This window comes from Dromiciops gliroides, chromosome X (genome assembly GCF_019393635.1).
Source record: "Dromiciops gliroides isolate mDroGli1 chromosome X, mDroGli1.pri, whole genome shotgun sequence".
Lineage (NCBI taxonomy): Eukaryota > Metazoa > Chordata > Mammalia > Microbiotheria > Microbiotheriidae > Dromiciops > Dromiciops gliroides.
The window spans coordinates 43,396,478-43,415,876 of record NC_057867.1 but is presented as its reverse complement, the minus strand read 5'-3'; the positions used below and the strand labels follow the sequence as shown (position 1 = coordinate 43,415,876).

Genomic DNA, 19,399 nt, shown 5'->3' with positions numbered 1-19,399 from the left:
TTTTATTTGGGACGACTCCTTCCCTTAGTATATACTCATTATTTCCTTCTCGCTTTCCCCCTTTTCTTCCTGTTTCTCTGTTGAATGAAATAATGTTTATATACCCAACTGTGTTGTGTATTCTTCCCATTCAAATGAGAATAAAGTTCAGTATCAACTGCCCCCCCCCATATCTTGCTTTGTCCAAGAGTCAGATGAAGCACTTATTGAAGATCAACTCTAGAAAACTGGTTAGACTAAATGTTAATGTCTGCTGATGAACTGAGCTTGAAGGACCTGGGGAACAAGATAGGTGGATGGAGTTGAGGAAAGGGAGAGAGAAAGGAGGGAAGGAGTAGGAGGGTTAAGAATGTAGGAGTGCAGCAGCTAGGTGGCACAGTGGATAAAGCACCAGCCCTGGATTTAAGAGGACCTGAGTTCAAATGTGGCCTCACACACTTGACACTTAAAACAGTGTGACCCTGGGCAAGTCACTTAACTCTCATTGCCCCACAAAAAAACGAAACAAAAAACCAAAACAAAACCAAGAATGTAGGAGTAAAGTGTTGGGGAAAAGAGAAGTAATGAAGGGAAAGAGGAAAGAAATAGAGGGAGAAAGGAACAGAAGGGAAAGGAGGAGAAAGGGGACAGAGCCAAGATGGGGGAGGAAAGGCAGCGAATTACCTGAGCTCTCCCCCAGTTCCTCCAAACACTTTCAAATAATGCCATGAGACAGTTCCTTGAGGAGCAGACACACAAAAGGCTAGGGTGAAATAATTTTTCAGCCAAAGACAACTTGGAAGGTCAGTAGGAGAGGTCTGTGGGAAGGTGGGTGAGAATGGGTACCAGTCCAGCTCAGGCCAGACCCCAGCACAGCAAGGGCATGTCTTGGGAGCCCTGAATGAGCAGCAGTGACAGCAGCTGCTTTCCAAACTCTCATCCCACAGACAGTAAGGGAGAGTGAACTGGCCAGAAGGAGATTACAGGGGTATCTTGGTAACACTGAGGAAGGACTCTGTTGCTTTGCCCATGCTCGGAGTCCAGGGGGGTTGGGGGGGGGGGTCCCAGGGAGAGGAGAAGCTCTAGCACACCAGAGCCTGTGGCCACAATGGAGCAGGCCCCTCCTCACATTTCTAGGGCAGAAAAGAGTGATTGTGGTCTCTCACAGAGAAGAGCACAGTCCAGGAGAGTAGTAAACACATCTCCTTAGATACAGGTCCTTAGAAGTATCTCTGAAAACAGCTGCATAAAACCCCTGAAGCTTGGGATGGTGATCCCTCTACCCAGGGAACAAAAAGTTAAAAGTCAGGAAATAGGCTGGGGAAACAAAAAAATAAAAAACAACATTCTAGCCATAGAAAGTTACTCTGGTGACAAGGAAGATCAAAACACACCCTCAGAAGAAAATAACAAAGCCAAAGCCTCCAAGAAAAATATGAGTTGGTCTCAGGCCATGGAACAGCTCAAAAAGGAGTTTGAAAATCAAGTAAAAGAGGTGGAGTAAAGGAGGTGAGGGAGGAAGGAAGAAGGGAAGGAAGGAGGGGAGGAAAAAAATTAAGGAAGGTAGGAAGAAAAAAAGTAAGGAAGGTAGAAAGAAAAAAGGGAAAGAAGGAAGGAAGAGCTAGTGCATTTGGGATTGTGGCCTGGCCAAGTATCATAAAGGACAACTATGAGGGACTCTCTCTTAACTCTGTGGACTTTCTCCTTGAAGGAGCCAAGGAAAGAGAAAATGCAGGGAAAATATGTTATTTCTCAGTATTCCAAGGTGACTTGTGTGATGAAGACTACAGAATGATCTTAATTATGCACTGGCTCTGCAAAGGACTCATTCTAGACTGCATCAAAAGCAAGGCACTGTGAAATGAAATGAATGATTTAACAACCCCCCAGGCGGAAAAGGTCCTGCTCACCTTAAAGGCCTTCAGGACAGCTTCTTAATTTGATTTCTATTTTGTTGTGCTGTCTTCATTTTATGGTCTTTAGTTACCCTTATTACAAATGTATTTTTAAGGGTCAAATTAATTTATGTTAACTTTGGCTCTGTGCTTCTTGAATGCAAACTTGCGAAAGCAGCTGGCCTGTTTCAAAACTAGTTAGGAGATCATTTCATTGAGAGCTGTGAGGGGCCTTTGAGCTCATTAGTCCAGTTCCCTGATTTTTAAAGGTGATGAAACTGAGGCCCGTGATTTCAAGATATACTGTTATACTGGATATATTCAAGTATACTCTTAATCTTGAAGGAGGTATTATGTTCCCTTCATTCCAGTCCCCATTTTGGGAGTTCCCACCTCCCTCCTTTCTGCCTATACTTCCAGGCCCACTTTGGCCCCCTGTCAGCATGAGACCTTCTGTGACAGCCAGCTGGGAACGGTCTCTCTGCCTGTAACCATGTGGAACACTAACATTCACTTGGCTCTTAGCACATACCGCCTGGCATTATTATGTGTATATGTATGGCTTGAGAGACACCTTGGTGTAATGGGTAGAGCATTCATCAGAAGATCTCAGTTTGAACTCACATTCCAGGGTTTGGGGAAAGGGGGTTATACAGAATATTTTGTGTCGAGCTGGATGGGACCATAGAGGTCCCCTTTTGAGCCGTCATTTTTGAGAAAGGGAAACTGAGGCCCGGAATAGTTAAGTAATTTGCCTAACACAGTAAGATAGAGCCAGAATTTGAACACAGGTTCTCATTCCTAATGCTGTGTTCTTTGTATAGAAATGGGAGTTATCATTATCATTGTTTACATCTTACTGCCTCAGCTAGCTGAGGCAAAAGCAAGAGCTTATTAATCTTTGTATTTCCCACAGTACCTGGCACAATGCCTTTTACAGAGTTAAGACTCAGCAAATATTTTTGATTGGTATTGAGAGAAACTAGCATGGTTTCCTACCAAAAATCCATTTAATGAGCACTTACTAGGCACCTGTTCTTTGCACAAATTGGTATTAGGTGGAGAGCCCTTGAATCCCTAGGGAACCCACAGCTGTGGAAAAGACAGGGACACAAGTGAAGCAGAGGTGTTCTGGCCCTTGCAGAAGGAAGTGAGGCAAATTATTCAGAAGTCATCTCAAAATAGAAGTATTGAAGATGTAGTATAAATTGTTTGTAAATTTTGATGGAATGTAAGGTGGAGGAAAGAGAAGTGAGGACTCTGAGTGCCACACTGCAGAAAGGGTATAGGCAAGGTGGAACACATCCAAGGGAAGAAGATCAGAATGTGGAAGGGGCTCTAGCCATATGAGACCTGGCTGAAGGAACTACAAAGAGTCTTTAGCTTTTAAAAACAGAAAGTATAGGGGTACATCATAATTGTTGCCAGGTGTTTGAAGCACTGTCAAATGGAAGAGGAATTAGACTGGTTCGGCTCGACCACAGAAAACAGTGTGAAGAACAATGGGGGAAAGTTTTGGAGAAGCAGACTGAGGCTCATTTGTAGGGAAAAACTTCCTAGCAACTTCTTCTTGTTTAGTTGTTTTTTCAGTCATGTTTGACTCTTGTGACCGCATTGGGGGTTTTCTTAGAAAAAATACAGGAGTGATTTGCCTTTTCCTTCTCCAGCTCATTTTACAGATGAGGAAACGGATGCAAACAGGGTGAAATGATTTGCCCAGGATCACACAGTGAGTGTCTCAAGCCAGATTTTTTCCTTAATAGTATTTTATTTTTTTCCAGTTACATGTAAAGATGATTTTCAACATTCATTTTTATAAGATTTTGAGTTTCAAATTTTTCTTCCTCCTTCCCTTCCCTCTCACCTCCCCAAGACAGCAAGCAATCTGATATAGGTTATATATGTACAATAACATTAAACTTATTTTCACATTAGTCGTGTTGTGAAAGAAGAATCAGAGCACAAGGGAAAAACCTCAAGAAAGAAAAAAAAACAAAATAAAAAGTATAAAGAGTATGATTCAATCTGCATTCACATTCCACAATTTTTTTCTTGAAGCAAGATTTCTGAACTCAGGAAGATGAGTATTCCTGATTCCAAGTCGAGTGCTCTATCCATTGTGCCAGCTAACTGCCCTTCTAAAAACTAGAATTATGCAAAAAGGGATTGGGCTGCCTTGGAGGTCAGTGTGTTGCTTGTACTGATGGTTTCATCAAAGCTTAGGTTGTAAAAAACAAATGAATGAATGAATGAATGAATGAAAGCTTAGGTTGTCCCTTGTCAGGGATTTTGAAGAGGGGACTTTTGTTCAAAACTGGGCTGGATTGAATGGCCTCTGAGGTCCCTTCCCTGTCTGTGATTCGATGAGACAGTGCCATCTGATGTATTGTTGAAAGTGATATTTCTTGGGGAATCTAGATGGCACGGTGGATAAAGCACTGGCCCTGGATTCAGGAGGACCTGAGTTCAAATTCAGCCTCAGACACTTGACATTAGTTATGTGACCCTGGACAAGTCACTTAACCCTCATTGCCCTGCCAAAAAATGTGATATTTCTTTTATTTGGTTTTTGACCACTAAGATGTTTAGGGCGTGTACTTTGCATTGTCATTGTAGAACAAACTCTTATGTACTGACTGCTCATCAAACTTCAGACTGAACTTTTAAATGGTTTTGATGACTTATACAATGGTGTTTAATGGTATTCTAGTTTTATGGAGGCACTAACTTCTTATTTGCCTGGCTAAATAGATTTTCAAGGTAGGGGGGTGTCTACCCCAAGCATGTGAAGACTTCCTCGGGCAGAATGGGTAGATGAAAATAATTTGTTCCAACAGTCATCAAGGTGGCTGAAGAGGGCACTGCGGAGTGCCTAGAGCTCAGTCAGACATTGAAGATGCCACATCCACTCCATCCTGGGCCATCACCAGTTGTCCTGACTTTTGTCTTGCCACTTAACTTTGATGCTTGTGGAAGAGAGAGAGGCTAACAATTCACTTGAATCCAAATCATGCACAAGTCAAGGTGTCACCCCATGATGTCGTTGGTCCTCTTTGAGAGAACATTGTAGAATATTCTAGCGACTTTGAATGGGACCGTAAATTCCTTTTTAGAAGAATGTTCTCCCACTGGTCAGTAGACAAAGTACCTCAAAGCTCCATCCAGCCATATAGCTTTCCAATCGTCATGCCCTGAGCTCTGCTGCTATACATTTGGGACCATTGGACATCCTCAGACCCGAATCTGGAAGAAGCCTTTCCCAATTCCCTCAGCTGCAAATGTCTTATCCTCTAAGACTACCTTCTATCTATTCTTTATGCATCATATATGCACTCATAGAAATATATCTTTTCTCCTTTCTTAGAATGTGGGATCCTTGGGGGCAAGGACTATTTTTAGGTGTTTTGTTTTGTTTTTTGTATTCCTCAAAGCTTAACTTGATGCCTGGTTATCAAGCACTTAATACAAATACTTAATAAATGTGAGTTAATTAATTGATTAATCCCCTCAGCTTTGGAAATTCCTGCCCTCAGACTGGGCTGTCCTGATTAGGAAAGGAGCAAGGGAATTCATCTGGCACACTATATCTAACCATCCCCTGAGCAGGCCAGGCTTGACCTCCATCCAGCAGTCCAACCTGGCTACCTCTTAGATGCTTCTGGAAAAGGATCCATTCACCATCTCTATTGCTCTCTACACCCAAGCAGTCTTCCTTGAGCACTACTGCTATATATATATATTATCTCCCCTATTAAAATGTCAGTAGCTCCTTTGAGGCAAGGACTGTCTCAGTTTTGTATTCATTTCTCCAGTGCCACACACAGAGTAAGCACATTTATTCATTCATTCAGACAGCCCTCACCTGTATGAGCCTAGGTGGAGAAGGAGGACACAGGGCTATTTCCCCTTCCTTTCCATATTTCAGTACAAAGTAGACAGATTGATTTGGGGGCTCTGGGTAGAGATCTTTTAAAGGTGAGGACGTAGAAATCCAGAATGAGGCACATACGAGCTAGGATTTACTAGATGGCAAACCTCATAAGGACAGAGGCAGGATCTTATTTACCTTAGTGTCTGTCCCATTTCCTAGGATAATGCTCTGCATGTAGTAGCGGGTGTAATAAATGATCGCTGAATGGAATGGAGTTGAGTAAGTTTTGTTGTTCTGCAGCTATTATTTTAGTTATGCCTGATTCTTTGTGACTTCATTTGGGGTTTGTTTGGCAGAGATACTGGAATGGTTTGTGTTTCCTTCTCCAGTTCATTTTACAGATGAGGAAACTGAATCAAACCAGGTTAAGTGACCTGTCCAGGGTAAGTGTCCAAAGCCAGATTTGAACTCTGGAAGATGTCTTCCTTACTCCATCCTCTGTGCCACCTAACTGAATAAGCTTAGGGACATCTAAATAAACCAGTATTTCCATTTTCCAGAAAAGGTTTAATAAGTCTGACATATCTTGATGGTTCTGTTGTTGAGTAAATAAGAGAATAGGTCTTACACAAGTGTTTGTTTATATGTGTATATATGTAGTGGTGTGCCCCACTTTTAGAAAAACCTTTTTAAGAAATCCAGAACTTAATTTGGGGGTGATTCTAGAAGGAGAATGGGATAGAAGACCAGAGATGTTGGTTCCCAGAATCCCATGTTATTGGAATTTAAAGAGAGCCTAAGAATATCAAGGGTAATTCCCTAAGAAATTCAGACCCAGGAAGGAGAAGTCATTTGTTCAAAGTCACACAGGTATTGGAGGTATTGGTTTTTTTTGTTTGTTTTGACCTTAAAGACCAAATAAAATGTTTAGTTACACACACACACACACACACACACACACATACACATATACATATATATACACACATATATACACACATATATATATATACATACATATACAAACATTATATATGAAATTTCAGCTCTATATATAATTGATTTTTCTCTTAAATGATACATTTATATAAATTATATTTATAATATTATAAATATTGCAGCATATATTTATAACACATTTAGCATGTAGCTTTCAGTCATTCTACTTGTCTGTGATTCCTGTTGGACTCTTTTTTTTCTTTTCTGTACATTTTTTAAAAAGATGCTTCAAAGACCCTCTTTTGTTTGTTTTTTGTTGTTGTTATGGAAGATAGTGACTTCTAATGTGCTTAACTTTTAGCTTCCTCTGTGACCTTAGACAAGTTACTTACCTTCTCTGTACCTCAAGTTTCTTATTTTTCAAATTAATTATATTTGTTTTGACTCACAAAGTTGCTACCAATATTTAATAAAACCACAGGCATGAAAATGCTTTGAAAAATTAAAAGTATTATCCAAGTACAGGATATGAGGAAATAAAATATATAGTGGGACTAGTCCAGTATTCATTTCTAACAAAATGAAATTAATTGATCTTAGTGTACTCAGCCTGCATAGTCTAACTTACATTAGCATTCTGCTTTTGACTCCTCTCCTATCTCCTTTCCCTTGCTTTCTCTTCTCTTCCCACTATAAATTTCTCATGGCCCATCTTGTTCAGTATGCTGAATCAGCCTTTTTGGAAGTGTTCCCTCCAGTGTGTAATATTTTGATGAAACTATAGAGAAAGCTATGGATCCAAGAATGCCAACTCAACATACCCAGCCAGGGATATAACTGGAGTTTGGGGAAATCTTGGACATGGATATCACCTTACCATGTCTACATGAATAAGAAGGAAGTTGTTTGGAAAGGGATAGAACAGGGCTTAGCAAATGACTCATGTCCCATAGATCTTCAAGTTAAAAAAGACACCATCTCAATTTGAAGAACCATCTATTCCAATCGGTAATCATAGCTCAGTGACTGTAATAATTCAAGAGAAGCAGTGGCTGCTCTCAGAGTCTAGAAGATCGGGGAGTCCTTGGCATCAATGAAACCATGAACAAAACATTAACAAAAACTCATGTTTCCACAGAGTCTGGTCCCTAACACAACTCTGTGAGTTGGGTAGGGCAAATACTGAGGGGTGGCTTGGAGCTAAATTGTGGCTCTTACCACTACTTGTGATCCGAAGGAGAAAATAGCACCAGTTGCACATACTGGTGCTGGGCTGTTGGGACCCAGAAAGTGCTTGCTCAGAGCAAAACTCCTAAAAATGAGGAATACCTAAATATCCTTATTACACATGGCCCTCCCTTACAGATGAAGCAATGTGACGGGCCCAAGGCCACGCAGCCATTAAGTGTCACTGTATTGTCGACCCAGGGCCTCCTTAGTCCAGGTCCATCATTACCTCTTGAAAACAGAGGCAGTAGTGTTCCATCCCCTTATGCCATAAGACACGGAGGGAGAAATGACCTTTTTTTTCTGTAATGTCTAAAAGGAAATAAAATTCTCTCAAAAGAATATTGCAGACAATCACTGCTCCTGGGCTTTGTTTCTTCTGTCATTCTTCTCTGGTGGTTGAAGTCCCATACCTGGAGTAAGAAGTGACAGAGGCCCCATTTGGATGTTTCTAATCTTCAGTGATGCCTGGGCGCTCCTGAATCCTGTTCACACTTATTTGCAGCCAGATGCAGAAGACATTTTCACCTATTATTCTGAAAGCTATCATGGAGGGACAGAAAAACCTGTGTGCCAGCAGGGAGGGGGAATTGCTCTGTTGCTGACCCTCCTTCAAACAGCTAGGGAAAGAAAAGTGACTCAGACCAATTCACCAGCATGCTTACATACATGTTCCCTTCAGCCTTTGACGAGGACATGAATTTTTATCTCTATAAAAACAGGTCAACAACAACATGTAATCAAAGGGATTCATTTCTAAAAGGAGGAACTGAAACATCTCAACTTCATTAGCAGTCAGAGATCCAAGTATCATCCTGGACGTCAGCTCTGGAGGGGCTTGCAGAAATCATTGGGTCCACTCGTCTCATTTAACATATAAGAAAATGAGACCGGATGAGGGTACTGCCTTCCCTTGAGGCCATACAAGTTAGTGACAGACCTAGGATTCGAACTCAGGTCTGCTTACTCTGATGCTTTTGCTAATGCTTCATGCACCTGTGCATGCAGCTTCTGGGCTGATGACAGCAAACACAGGCACCATTTTTATTTTTAAATGTTTGTGTGCTTTGCTGTGCTGCTCTTTCAATGGAGTTATATCATATGTTCTAAATATTAAAATCAACTGAAGTATTCTGGGGAAAATGAGGAAAGTTTCAGAGTTAAAATAGCCAAGTGAAAGTGTTTACAATACTCTCTACTCCAGCTCTTCCTGCAAGTTGAGAGAGAATCAGCGGGTATTTGGAAGCTAGCAGAGCTACTAGAGCTCTTGACTTGCCATTGTTCTCTCTCTGTTCCCGTTTGCCTGTGAAGTTTCAGGATGGTGGTGACAGAGATCCCAGCTGTTTTTTGTCTTAGTTTGGAGGAACTGGTTTTTATTCAAACCTGACGTTGGGCATTTTTGCTTCCCAGTATTCTTGATGCAATATTGATAGAGTCATTTCCATTTGGAAGGGTAGCTCAGCTGCTATGAAGCACATGCCCATGGCAAAATAGTATAGTGTCATCATGGGTTGTCAGAGCTGGACAACTAGGTTTTATTCTAATCCATGCTAGTGGCACATATTTGCCCCACATCTGTGTCTTTGCTCATTTCCATTCTAGAAGACAGACAGGGAGAGCTGCTAATCCAGTCATCTCATTTTTAGAGCTGGGAAAACTGAGGTTCAGAGAGGTTCCAAAAGTTACCTAAGCTCACAAGGTGAATTAGTGACAGAGCAGGAATTGAAATCTAGAGTTTCTGAATCCAAGTCCAGTCCCTTTCCTGTTACCTGAGGTAAAATGTATCCTTGGGTCCCTCTCCACCAAAATAGTTCTTGTGCATCATTTTATAGAATGTTCCAGAAAGGCGCCTAGATGTCTCTAGAAGATGTTTGGTGTGCCTGTTAGCTGACTGTCTGAGGAGTGTGAAGTCAAGACAGCTTGAAGAGAGCCATTTCTTAGAAGTCCCCAGTATTGAATCACTTTCTCAACTCATTACAAGAGATGGTTTAACTAGATAGATACCATTTTTTCTTCTAATTAACCATAGGTATGGATGTGCACAGGACCATAAGAATCACTAAAAAATAGACTCTCAGGCCAAGCTGGTATTACCAAATAATTAAAATATATATTAGAGGAGGAAAAATATAGGCTTTTTTGGTTTTTTTAATCATAAAAAATATTTATTTTCCAGTTACATGTAAAGATAGTTTTCAACATTTGTTTTCATAAGATTTTGAGTTCCAAATTTTTCTCCCTCCCCCCTTCCTCCCCCCCCTCCCTAAGACAGAAAGCAATCTGATATAGGTTATATGTGCACAATCACATTAAACATATTTCTGCATCAGTCATGTTGTGAAAGAAGAATCAGAACAAAAGGGGAAAATAGAGGCTTTTATCATATCTCAATTTTGCCCCTAGAATTTTGTTGGCTTTGCTTTTTTCTAAAGTGTCAGTTGACCTGGTATTCATCTGTCCATAATGAGAAGGAAGAAAACCTATGGGGCAGAGCAGAAGGTGAAGAACACAGAGGGAAAGATTCCGATTGCCTAGGGAAAGAGTCAACATTTTTTGGCTAACAGAATTAAATATCTGTAATTCTGTTTGAATTGCAAAATGGACTTCATTAACTATAGAGGGTATTGAATCAGCACCACTCACCTGAAGGCTTTTTTGCACAAAGAAAATAGTGACTGTGTCCTGAAAAACTGTCTGGATATAAGAATGTTTAGGGTCAGTCACCCTCTTAATCCTCTCCCACCCCCATGCCTCCAACTTTCTGTCTGTGACTTTAAAAAAAAAGGTTCACACTGAGATGGCATCGCTATTGTGTCATATCAACCTGGGATAGAGACAGATGTGACTTCCCCCAAAGGAATGTTTTCCTGTTGGGGAGAAGCTAAATTTCAGAAGCTAGTTTCCAAAGATTTCAGTGAACATGAAGGCTCATGCTTCGAAAGTGTTCCCCATGTATCTTCCTACCACAGAAGGAAGCTCATTGAAAAACAGTTCATCTATATACATAGATTTTTTTTTCTTCAAGATGATTTTTTTGCTTGTTCTATTAATGGTTGCAGAACAAGAAAAAATACAACCCAGGAAATGACTAGCAATAGTGGCCATAGCTATTGACTAGTTCCTTTCTTCTTCCATATAATCCTCATTCCTAATGAACATTTTCCCTAGACTGGGCCTAGAGAGATGATAGTGCAATTCTTGTGTTACAGAAGTAACTGTGCCCCACAGCCTTAAGCATTATTTTAATGTATACTTTTAGAGAATGGCTCTGGCTGGAGATATATGAACCAAGTGGAAAGCAAGTGTCGCCTCTCTTCAGTTAGCTGCAGGGATTTATTGGGAACAAACGAGTTCTTTTCAATCTTGAGAAAGACGAGGGCATTGATTTATCATGAACTAGGGTAGGGGGTAGGGTTATTTGCTACATGGGTGGATTGACTCTTTCACTTTGCCTCCTTGTCCCTCCCCCCCTCTCCTCCTTGCTGTTCCCCCTCCCTCCCTCTCCCCCACTTCCCTCCCTGACTCAATCTCACTACTGATCAACAGGGAAGCTTTTTCCTGCTCTGTTTTTTCTGACCTGGGCCAATTTACCCCTCCTCAGGCAACCTGTTAGCAGCTCCCTGGTCTCAGGGAGCAGCCACATTAAAGTCAGACTTGATAACGGTGCCCCTGCACCTCAGAAATCGCAAACTCAACAGACCCACCAGCCTCAGCCTATTGGGTGGCAGGGATTAGAGGCAAGCTCTCCCCTCACCTAACCCTTTTCACTTCTGCTCCAAACCAATCAAGATAAGATTAGAAATGAAGCAGTGAGTCCTAATATGCGCGAATTGAAAAAGTTTACAAGTGTTCTTTCCTATTGGGGTCCCATTGTACCTCCTACCTCTACAGGGAGATTAGAATGATTTACAGACACAGTTGGACTTCAGCACAATTCCCAGAAGTTAAAGTTAAGGGAAGCAGTACTTCAATAAACCACTATAAGAAGATATTTTATTATGATGTTTCGAAATGTCCTGCAGTGTACAGTAATTCAAATATAAAAGAATTAAAGGCAATTAAAGCCCATTATCCTAAGGATTACTTTGTGCTAATGACACAGAGGCTGCTTGCCTCGAGGAAGAATTCCCTCTAAAGTCATTCCGGAAGCTGCTGCCCACAATGAGGTCGTCCTGGGCAATGAGCAGGTCTTGGGGAGAAGTGATAAGGAAACCATACCAGGCTCTCTAAGCTAGAGAGCAGGGAAACATTTCCTAGTTGGATGTATGTGTGGAGCCCCCAATTCTTGGACTGCAGGAGCCTGGTTCGGTTGTATGTCCTGCTGTTGGGGAGTGAAGTGAAACTAAATGAGGCTTTTGAAGAAGAGTTGAAAGTAGGGCAGGATCTCACACACACACACACACACACACACACACACACACACACACACACACACACACACCCCTCCATTGTCGACTCAGGGTTGCAAGCAACCACTGAGGCAATGCCTTTGAAGGATTCTGAGAATTTTAAATCCCTGCATAAGTGGCAGTCATTATTCTCTGTGTCCTCTCCCGTAGGGTGTTCCCTGTTGGTCCTGATGCCCCACCCGCTCTCTGCTCCAATTATCTTGTGCTCCTCTGGCTCTCCCCCTGCCCCCATACACACAGTAAAATGGGAGCTTCTTGAAGACAGGGGCAGCTTCTTCTTACTTGTCTCTGTATCCCCTGGGCTTTGTGTGGAGATTTGCATGGAGATAGATGGCTCATATTGAACCAAAGTGTGGGGACCAATTTTTAATTGGGAGTGTTAGCTAAGCGGCTCGCCGCAATATTGGAGCAAGGAAGGAGACCGGCAGCCTCCCTCAAAACAGAACAAGATTTATTTTAACAAGAATGAACTTAAAAAAACACACACACAAACAGGATCAGTAGGATCAAGGGAAAGGAAATAAAATGGGGAAAGGGAAATTATAATACCTGAAAAAATACCACCGCCCAGGAATCAGCTGAAAATACACAGCAGAACGCCTGTCGCTTTCCAGCTTCCACCTAGAATGCCCAATTCTCCTCCCCCAAATCTAGAAAACACCTCACACAGCCCCAGCCAATGGAATGACCGCTCTGACAGTCACATGACTGCCCTCACTAGGCTTCCAATCATTATAATTTTGCCAGGCCCATGTAGGCATCGGCAAGTGGTGATGATGTGAGGTGCCAGAGCCCTGGCGACGACGGCTACAACCACTGGGTGGAGCACCGTGAGGTTTGTGGAGCCCCAGTCCAGTGCTCACCGAGGCATAAAAACCTCAAATAACAATGAATTCTTTACAAAAGTAATTAAGACTGTCAATGATCACCCAGTGCCTTCTGGGGCAGTAAGAGTTGCCAGTTGCCGCCTTCTCTGGTTCAGGGTCAGGCTTGACCAGGGTTAGGCCAACTATGACAAAAGGGGTCACTGACTGACTGTTGGGACCCCCCTTTCATTCACCACCACATGATTCCTTCTTTTCCTTTCTGAGTGTGGTGCAGGGGAAGAAGAGCACTGGAGCCTGGACTGAGATATCTGGGGCACACTCCTGCCTTGTACTCCTTTTGGAGTCATGACCAAGGCACCTTCTCTCCTCCCCTCCCCTCCCCTCCCCTCCCGTCCCTCCCTCCCTCCTTTCCTTCCCCCACCCTTCTGGATTGGATCACCTCTCAGCTATTTTTTAGTTCCAAATCCAAAACTCTTCCTTTCTTTCCTTTCTTTCTTCTTCCTTATGCTTTAGTCAAGTTAAAGCAACACATCTTTCTTGTGTTCTTAGCCTAGATCTTTGTGATTTCAAAAGGTGGGTGGATGGCATTGTCCACTATGCCCTCCTCAGGTAATTTTAAAAACTATAAGTTATAGGTAAGTTGCCCATCATTTAAGAGAGTTTCCACACTGGGAGTTCCCTACATGGATGAAATCATAGACCCAGACAAAACAAATAAACATAAATAATGGCTTGACCTTGTGAGGGGCACAGAGTAAGTCCAAGCAGATACCTTTTGCTTCCTTTCTTCTATGATGCAATAGAAAATGTAAGAAACTTGGAAGCAAAAGACTCAGCTTTGAATGGTAGCACTGTCACTTAACTGGTTATCTTGGACAAGTCAGTTATTTCTGCTCAACTCATTGAAGTAGTCAGCACAAGGATTATTCTCCCCAGTTAATAGTTGAGGAAACTGAAGTTCCCAGAGGTCCTAGTGACTGACCTAGGGCTTGGCTGAGCAAGGCTATGAGCTCATATATCCCTTGGAATCTCCTATACCTTTCCAGTGATTTTTCCCTCACCAAGTTTTCCTTGGTTAGCCAACCCCTTCCCTTTGTTAATATGAATATATGGATCACCTGGATTTGATGGAAGTACCTTATTACCCAAGGGAAATTTTATGAAACCCTGGATTAATAGGATTAATAGGAGCAAAATGTCCTTCAACTGAACTCCAAACTGAACCCAGATAACTAGCAGATAAAAGACCCTACCTAGTTACTTCTTTTCCTTCAGGATATTAAGTCCCTATCTTATGGTAACATCTGGGCATCCTCCTCATCCTTGCTAAACCCTTTTTTGGAATCCTGTAATCTTATCATGATGCTTCTGTATTCCCTCCATACTTGTTATAACTGAAATTGTTAAACTGCTTTTTGCTTCTGGGTTGATTTCTGTATCATACTATTGAAACTGACAACACCCAGTAATCAGTGGACTAAAACCTTATGGGGAGTCCCCCGAGCTTCTCTCTTAGGAGGGAAGTCTCCACATGATCATGTCGTGTTATCTTTCTTCTTGGGACAATAAAATATTAAATTGATGTTATGTTTTTCTGTCCATAGTTTTGGTCTAAATAGATATCTAGATAGATAGATTTACTCTGAATCTATCACCAGGTGGGCAGGATGTTTCATCACGAGTAATCTGGAATTATGGTCGATCATTATATTGATCAGAATTCTTTTTTGTTGTTGTTGTTTTTTGTTTTTTGTTATTTTAAGAGGCACTGGGGGGTTAAGTGACTTGCCCAGGGTCACACAGCTAGTAAGTGTTAAGTGTCTGAGGCTGGCTTTGAACTCAGGTCCTCCTGAATCCAGGGCCGGTGCTTTCCCCACTGCGCCACCTAGCCGCCCCCTGTATTGATCAGAATTCTTAAGTTTTTCAAAGTTATTTATCTTTACAATATTGCTATATTAATTGTTCTCTTGGTTCTGCTCACTTCATTCTCATCAGTTCATAACAAGTCTTCCTAGGTTATTTCTGAAACCGTCTCCGTCATCATTCCTTACAGCACAATAGCATTCCATTACATGCATATATCATAACTTGTTAAGCCCTTTCCCAATTGATGGCATCTCCTCAGTTTCTCATTCTTTGCAACAAGAAACAACCACAACCCAACTCAACACAACTCAACATAACATAACACAACACAACACAACACACACCACCACCACTACCACCGCTATAAATATTGGGTTCATATTGATCTTTTTTCTCCTTCTAGTTCTAGGACCCCTGAGGATCTCTTCCTGTCTGAGTGCTTCTTCCTCTTGTGCACAGCTTCGGTTTTTTTCAGTCCCTAAGCATGAGAGTGTCCCATGTGTCACATTTTTGGCTAGATCCTGTTCCTTGTTTTAGCATACCTTTCTGTCTCCCTATCATGACCTGGGCTGTAAAAATGGCTCAGTGAGACTTTTTTTCAGATTTCCCAATCAGGATTCAGCCTGATACATTTTCTAGATGTTTGTCAGGAAGCTGGGCTGCCCTTCTTATTATTACTGTGCCTTCTTGATTCTGCCTCTGGATCTCTGACATATTAAAGAAGTAATTTATTTAACTAATCGGAGGGGAAGGGTTATGAAGTTCAGTTCCTTTCCTATTGTAGGAAAACTCCTCAAAGAAGGACTCCAACTCCCCATAAGGTGAGCTAATGGGCAGGCCTATGCGTATGCATATGTGTGCATGTCTACCCTCACTTGGGCACACACTGGTTTTTAATATGAAGTGGTGCTAGGAATCTGAGGTAGCCACCCTCTCATCTATGGCAATGCTGCAGGGGCCTCCTTTTCCAGGCACCAGTTGAATCTAAAAATGTCAGGGATTTTCTTCTTTCTGTTTTTAAAAGGATTTTTAATTTAGACTTTTCATAATGAGACCATATCTTCTGGGGAAGTTTCCGATTGTTGGATGAGTAAAATGCCTGCAGTTTTCATTTTAACTATGTGGTTTTTGCCTTTGGCAGCTTGACATCTCTGATATTGTTTTAAGATAGATATTCTATTTAATATAATTTTTTTGAGTCAGAGATATCAGATGGAAAATGAGAAATAGCTTCTCTCCATTTTCTTTTGCTTTTCCCCAAATGTTGGATTTCATTACAAAATGTGGCTATAATTGGATTCCTCATCTTAGCCTGGTGACATAACACGCTTTCTTCCATGAATAAAGTTAGAGCTTAGGAAGGAGGATAGGCCTTATCTTCTACCAAGTCTGGTCCTAATTTAAGAGAGAAAAACAAAACAAAACAAAAAACCCAACCTTCCTTGTTTTGTCCCCTCCCCAGGAATGCTTTCTGCCCTGCCCTGATCTCTTTATTGGCCTTCAGAGAATAATTCTGAGACGGAAGTAGGAACACACAGAGGAAAGGAAGCCATGGGGTATAGCTCCTAGCTCTTGATAATAAAGAGACTACTTTCACATTCATGTTGCATTTAGCCATGGATAGGGGCATGATACCTGTAGGACCCAGAGTTGGTTAGCTTTCAGCCTGGTGCAGGGAAGAAAGCCCTCCACTTCTCTGCTGTCTAAACCATACTGTTGCCTACATGATGACTGTTTTCTGTCATCCACAGAAGGCAGAATCTCTCCCTCTGGGCTTGGAGAAATGACATTTCACCTTACCTTGCCCAGAAATAGGCCATGTCTCCCACTGAAACGAGGTTCTGTCCATGTCCAAGCCATGTCCTAAAGCTGACCCCTGCCCTCTGTGCTTTGACCATATCCAACACAACTCTCTAGAATCTCAACCCTAAGACTCCAAGAGATGGCTTTTTACTTACCTTGCCAAGATTCAGGCCACCTTGCCTTATCCAAATCAAGGACCCTGCGCTTAGGTCCTCTTCTGTCTCCTACCACGACTAGATTGACTTTCATAGGGCTCTCTGATGGGCGTGATTTCAGCTTACTTTTCTTCAAACCTGGCCAGATCTAACATGCAATATATAAGCAAACCATGCTTCCAGTGCTCTGGCCCTACCTCATCTCCCAGGGCACTGAGAATAGTGTAGCTACAACTCTAATAAGTGAGCTTTAACATGATCACCAGAACCATGTGGACTGCCTGAGCTGCATTCTGGCCCTTCTTGACCTCCCTTCTCAACCAGAGCTGAGATTCTACCACCTGGGACTCTGAAAGGTGCATTTTCAGCTTATCCTGCTCAGATCTAGGCCATATAGATTCCCTGTCTTGAAACCAGGCTGTGGCCTACCTAAAACTGTACCACCTGCACTCTGACTCTCCTCCATGTCATACTGGAACTCCCTTTCTTGTGGCTCTGATAGCCGCAATTTTAGCTTACCTTGCTTTAAAGCAGGCCATGCCCCATCTTCTAGCCACTTCCAAGTCATGCCCATTTCAGTTTGACTACCCTCCGCCTTCCACCAAAACTCAGAATCTTTGCCCTTGGGGGTCTGGTAGATGAGCTTTTGTCTTACATTGCCCAGAACCAGGATGTGTCCCTTGTCCATCCACATCCAAACTGTGGCCCCTTCACAATCCGTCTTTAACTTCCCACCAGAACTCAGAAAATGTCGGCTCTACCTCCTTACAGAAGTCAGAATCCCACCCCAGGGGCTCTTTTAAGTAATCCTTCAGTTTACCTTGCTCCATTCTAGGCCATTTCCCCCCTACAGCCCATACCCCAGGTGTACTCTGGCCTTCTTCCATCTCCCATCAAAACTCAGTACCCAGCCCTTGGGGCTCTGAGAGGTGTTTTCCCTCCACCTAGTCTTAACCACCTCCACACTCTTTCCTGTCTCAGTCCAAACCATATCCCCTGCACTCTGATTCCTACCCCTGTGACTTGCCCCAAACATGATAACTTTCCATGTCTGCACAATGCTACTTTCTGTATCTCTCCTCCAAATCCCACAAGAACTTGGACTCCTGCCCCTGGGGCAGTGAGCTTTCACTGTAAGTTGCTCAGAAATGATCCATGTCCCACTTCCCCTACCATCTGCCCCACATCCTAGGTCCCTAACCTCTCATAAGTAAATTTTCACCATATCTTACTTGTAAACAAGTCACTTCTTTTCTACTCATTTTTTTTTGTTGTTTTTTTTTTATTTTCTACTCATTTTTTAGGGGGTGGCAGGGGAACTGGGATAATGATAAAACAATAACTAAATAATGGAAAGATAGCAAATTGTTATCTTTCTCTGAATGCCATCAAAAGATAAGATCTTAATAATAATAATACCCAATATAACTAAAATGAAACCACAGAAACAGCTTTATTTGGAGCAAGACTTGTTTATTAAACTTTTGGGGGGTATTTTTCCTAATATGAGATCTATCAAAGAAGGTAGGAAAGATTCACTATAAAATCAAGCTTATGTTTTCTTGACTTTTGTGGATTGTGTATATTTTAAAATGTTGGTTCCTCAAAAAAAAAAATGTTCTTCCTGGTGAATAATGTGCATCATTATTCTCCTTTCAGTAGCCATAGCTATCATCCCTAAAACATCTCAGTAGATATTAATGCATTTGCTATTTATTTTAATCTTATGTATGTATAATATGTAGGGATTCCTGTTATACATTCAAAGTAAAAAATACATATATAAAAATAACTAAAAGAATGGGAGCCAACAGGGAAGGGAAAAGTTGTTCCACACAAGATCCAGGCAAAAAATACAGAAAAAAAAGGTTATATTGGTGTCTCTAATGAATCATTCCACTTAAGTTAAATTAACTTATAGGGAAACATCTAAGTTATGCCATTGTTCAAGGTTCACTCCTTTACGAGGTGGAAAAGATTTCTATGAAAAATCTAAGTAAGAAAGCTTTTGAACTCCTTTACCATGTAGGCAAAAACACCTTTGGGGGCCAATAATAAAATGCATATCACTTCTTTAGCTCTTAATTATTTATTCAGAGTGTAGAGAATAAATATGATAGTCTAGCACATAAGAAAATGGTTTGTGAAAGATAGTATGACTAGAAGCTGAGTTCTTCCTAGATTGAAGAAGTGATAGGGTAGGATGATAATAGTAAGATGTTCAGCTGCCTTTCCCATTGACCCCTCCCTCCAATCCTAATTGCTACTGTTTAAAAATATACTGTATATTTCTATACCTCTTAGTACATTGCTATATTCTTATGGGTCATGCTAATCTTTATGAATATTCTTATACAGTAATGTCTTATTCAGAGAGAAAATTACTAGATTTTGTGTGTGTGTGTGTGTGTGTGTGTGTTAAGTAATA

The 19,399-nt window shown here is 41.5% G+C and overlaps 1 long non-coding RNA gene across 1 annotated transcript in view; it reads left to right on the top strand.

Annotated features, from left to right (window-relative positions):
• Window positions 1-19,399, top strand: part of LOC122733643 — a 454,683-nt gene that overhangs the window by 63,110 nt on the left and 372,174 nt on the right. The window lies entirely within an intron of this gene.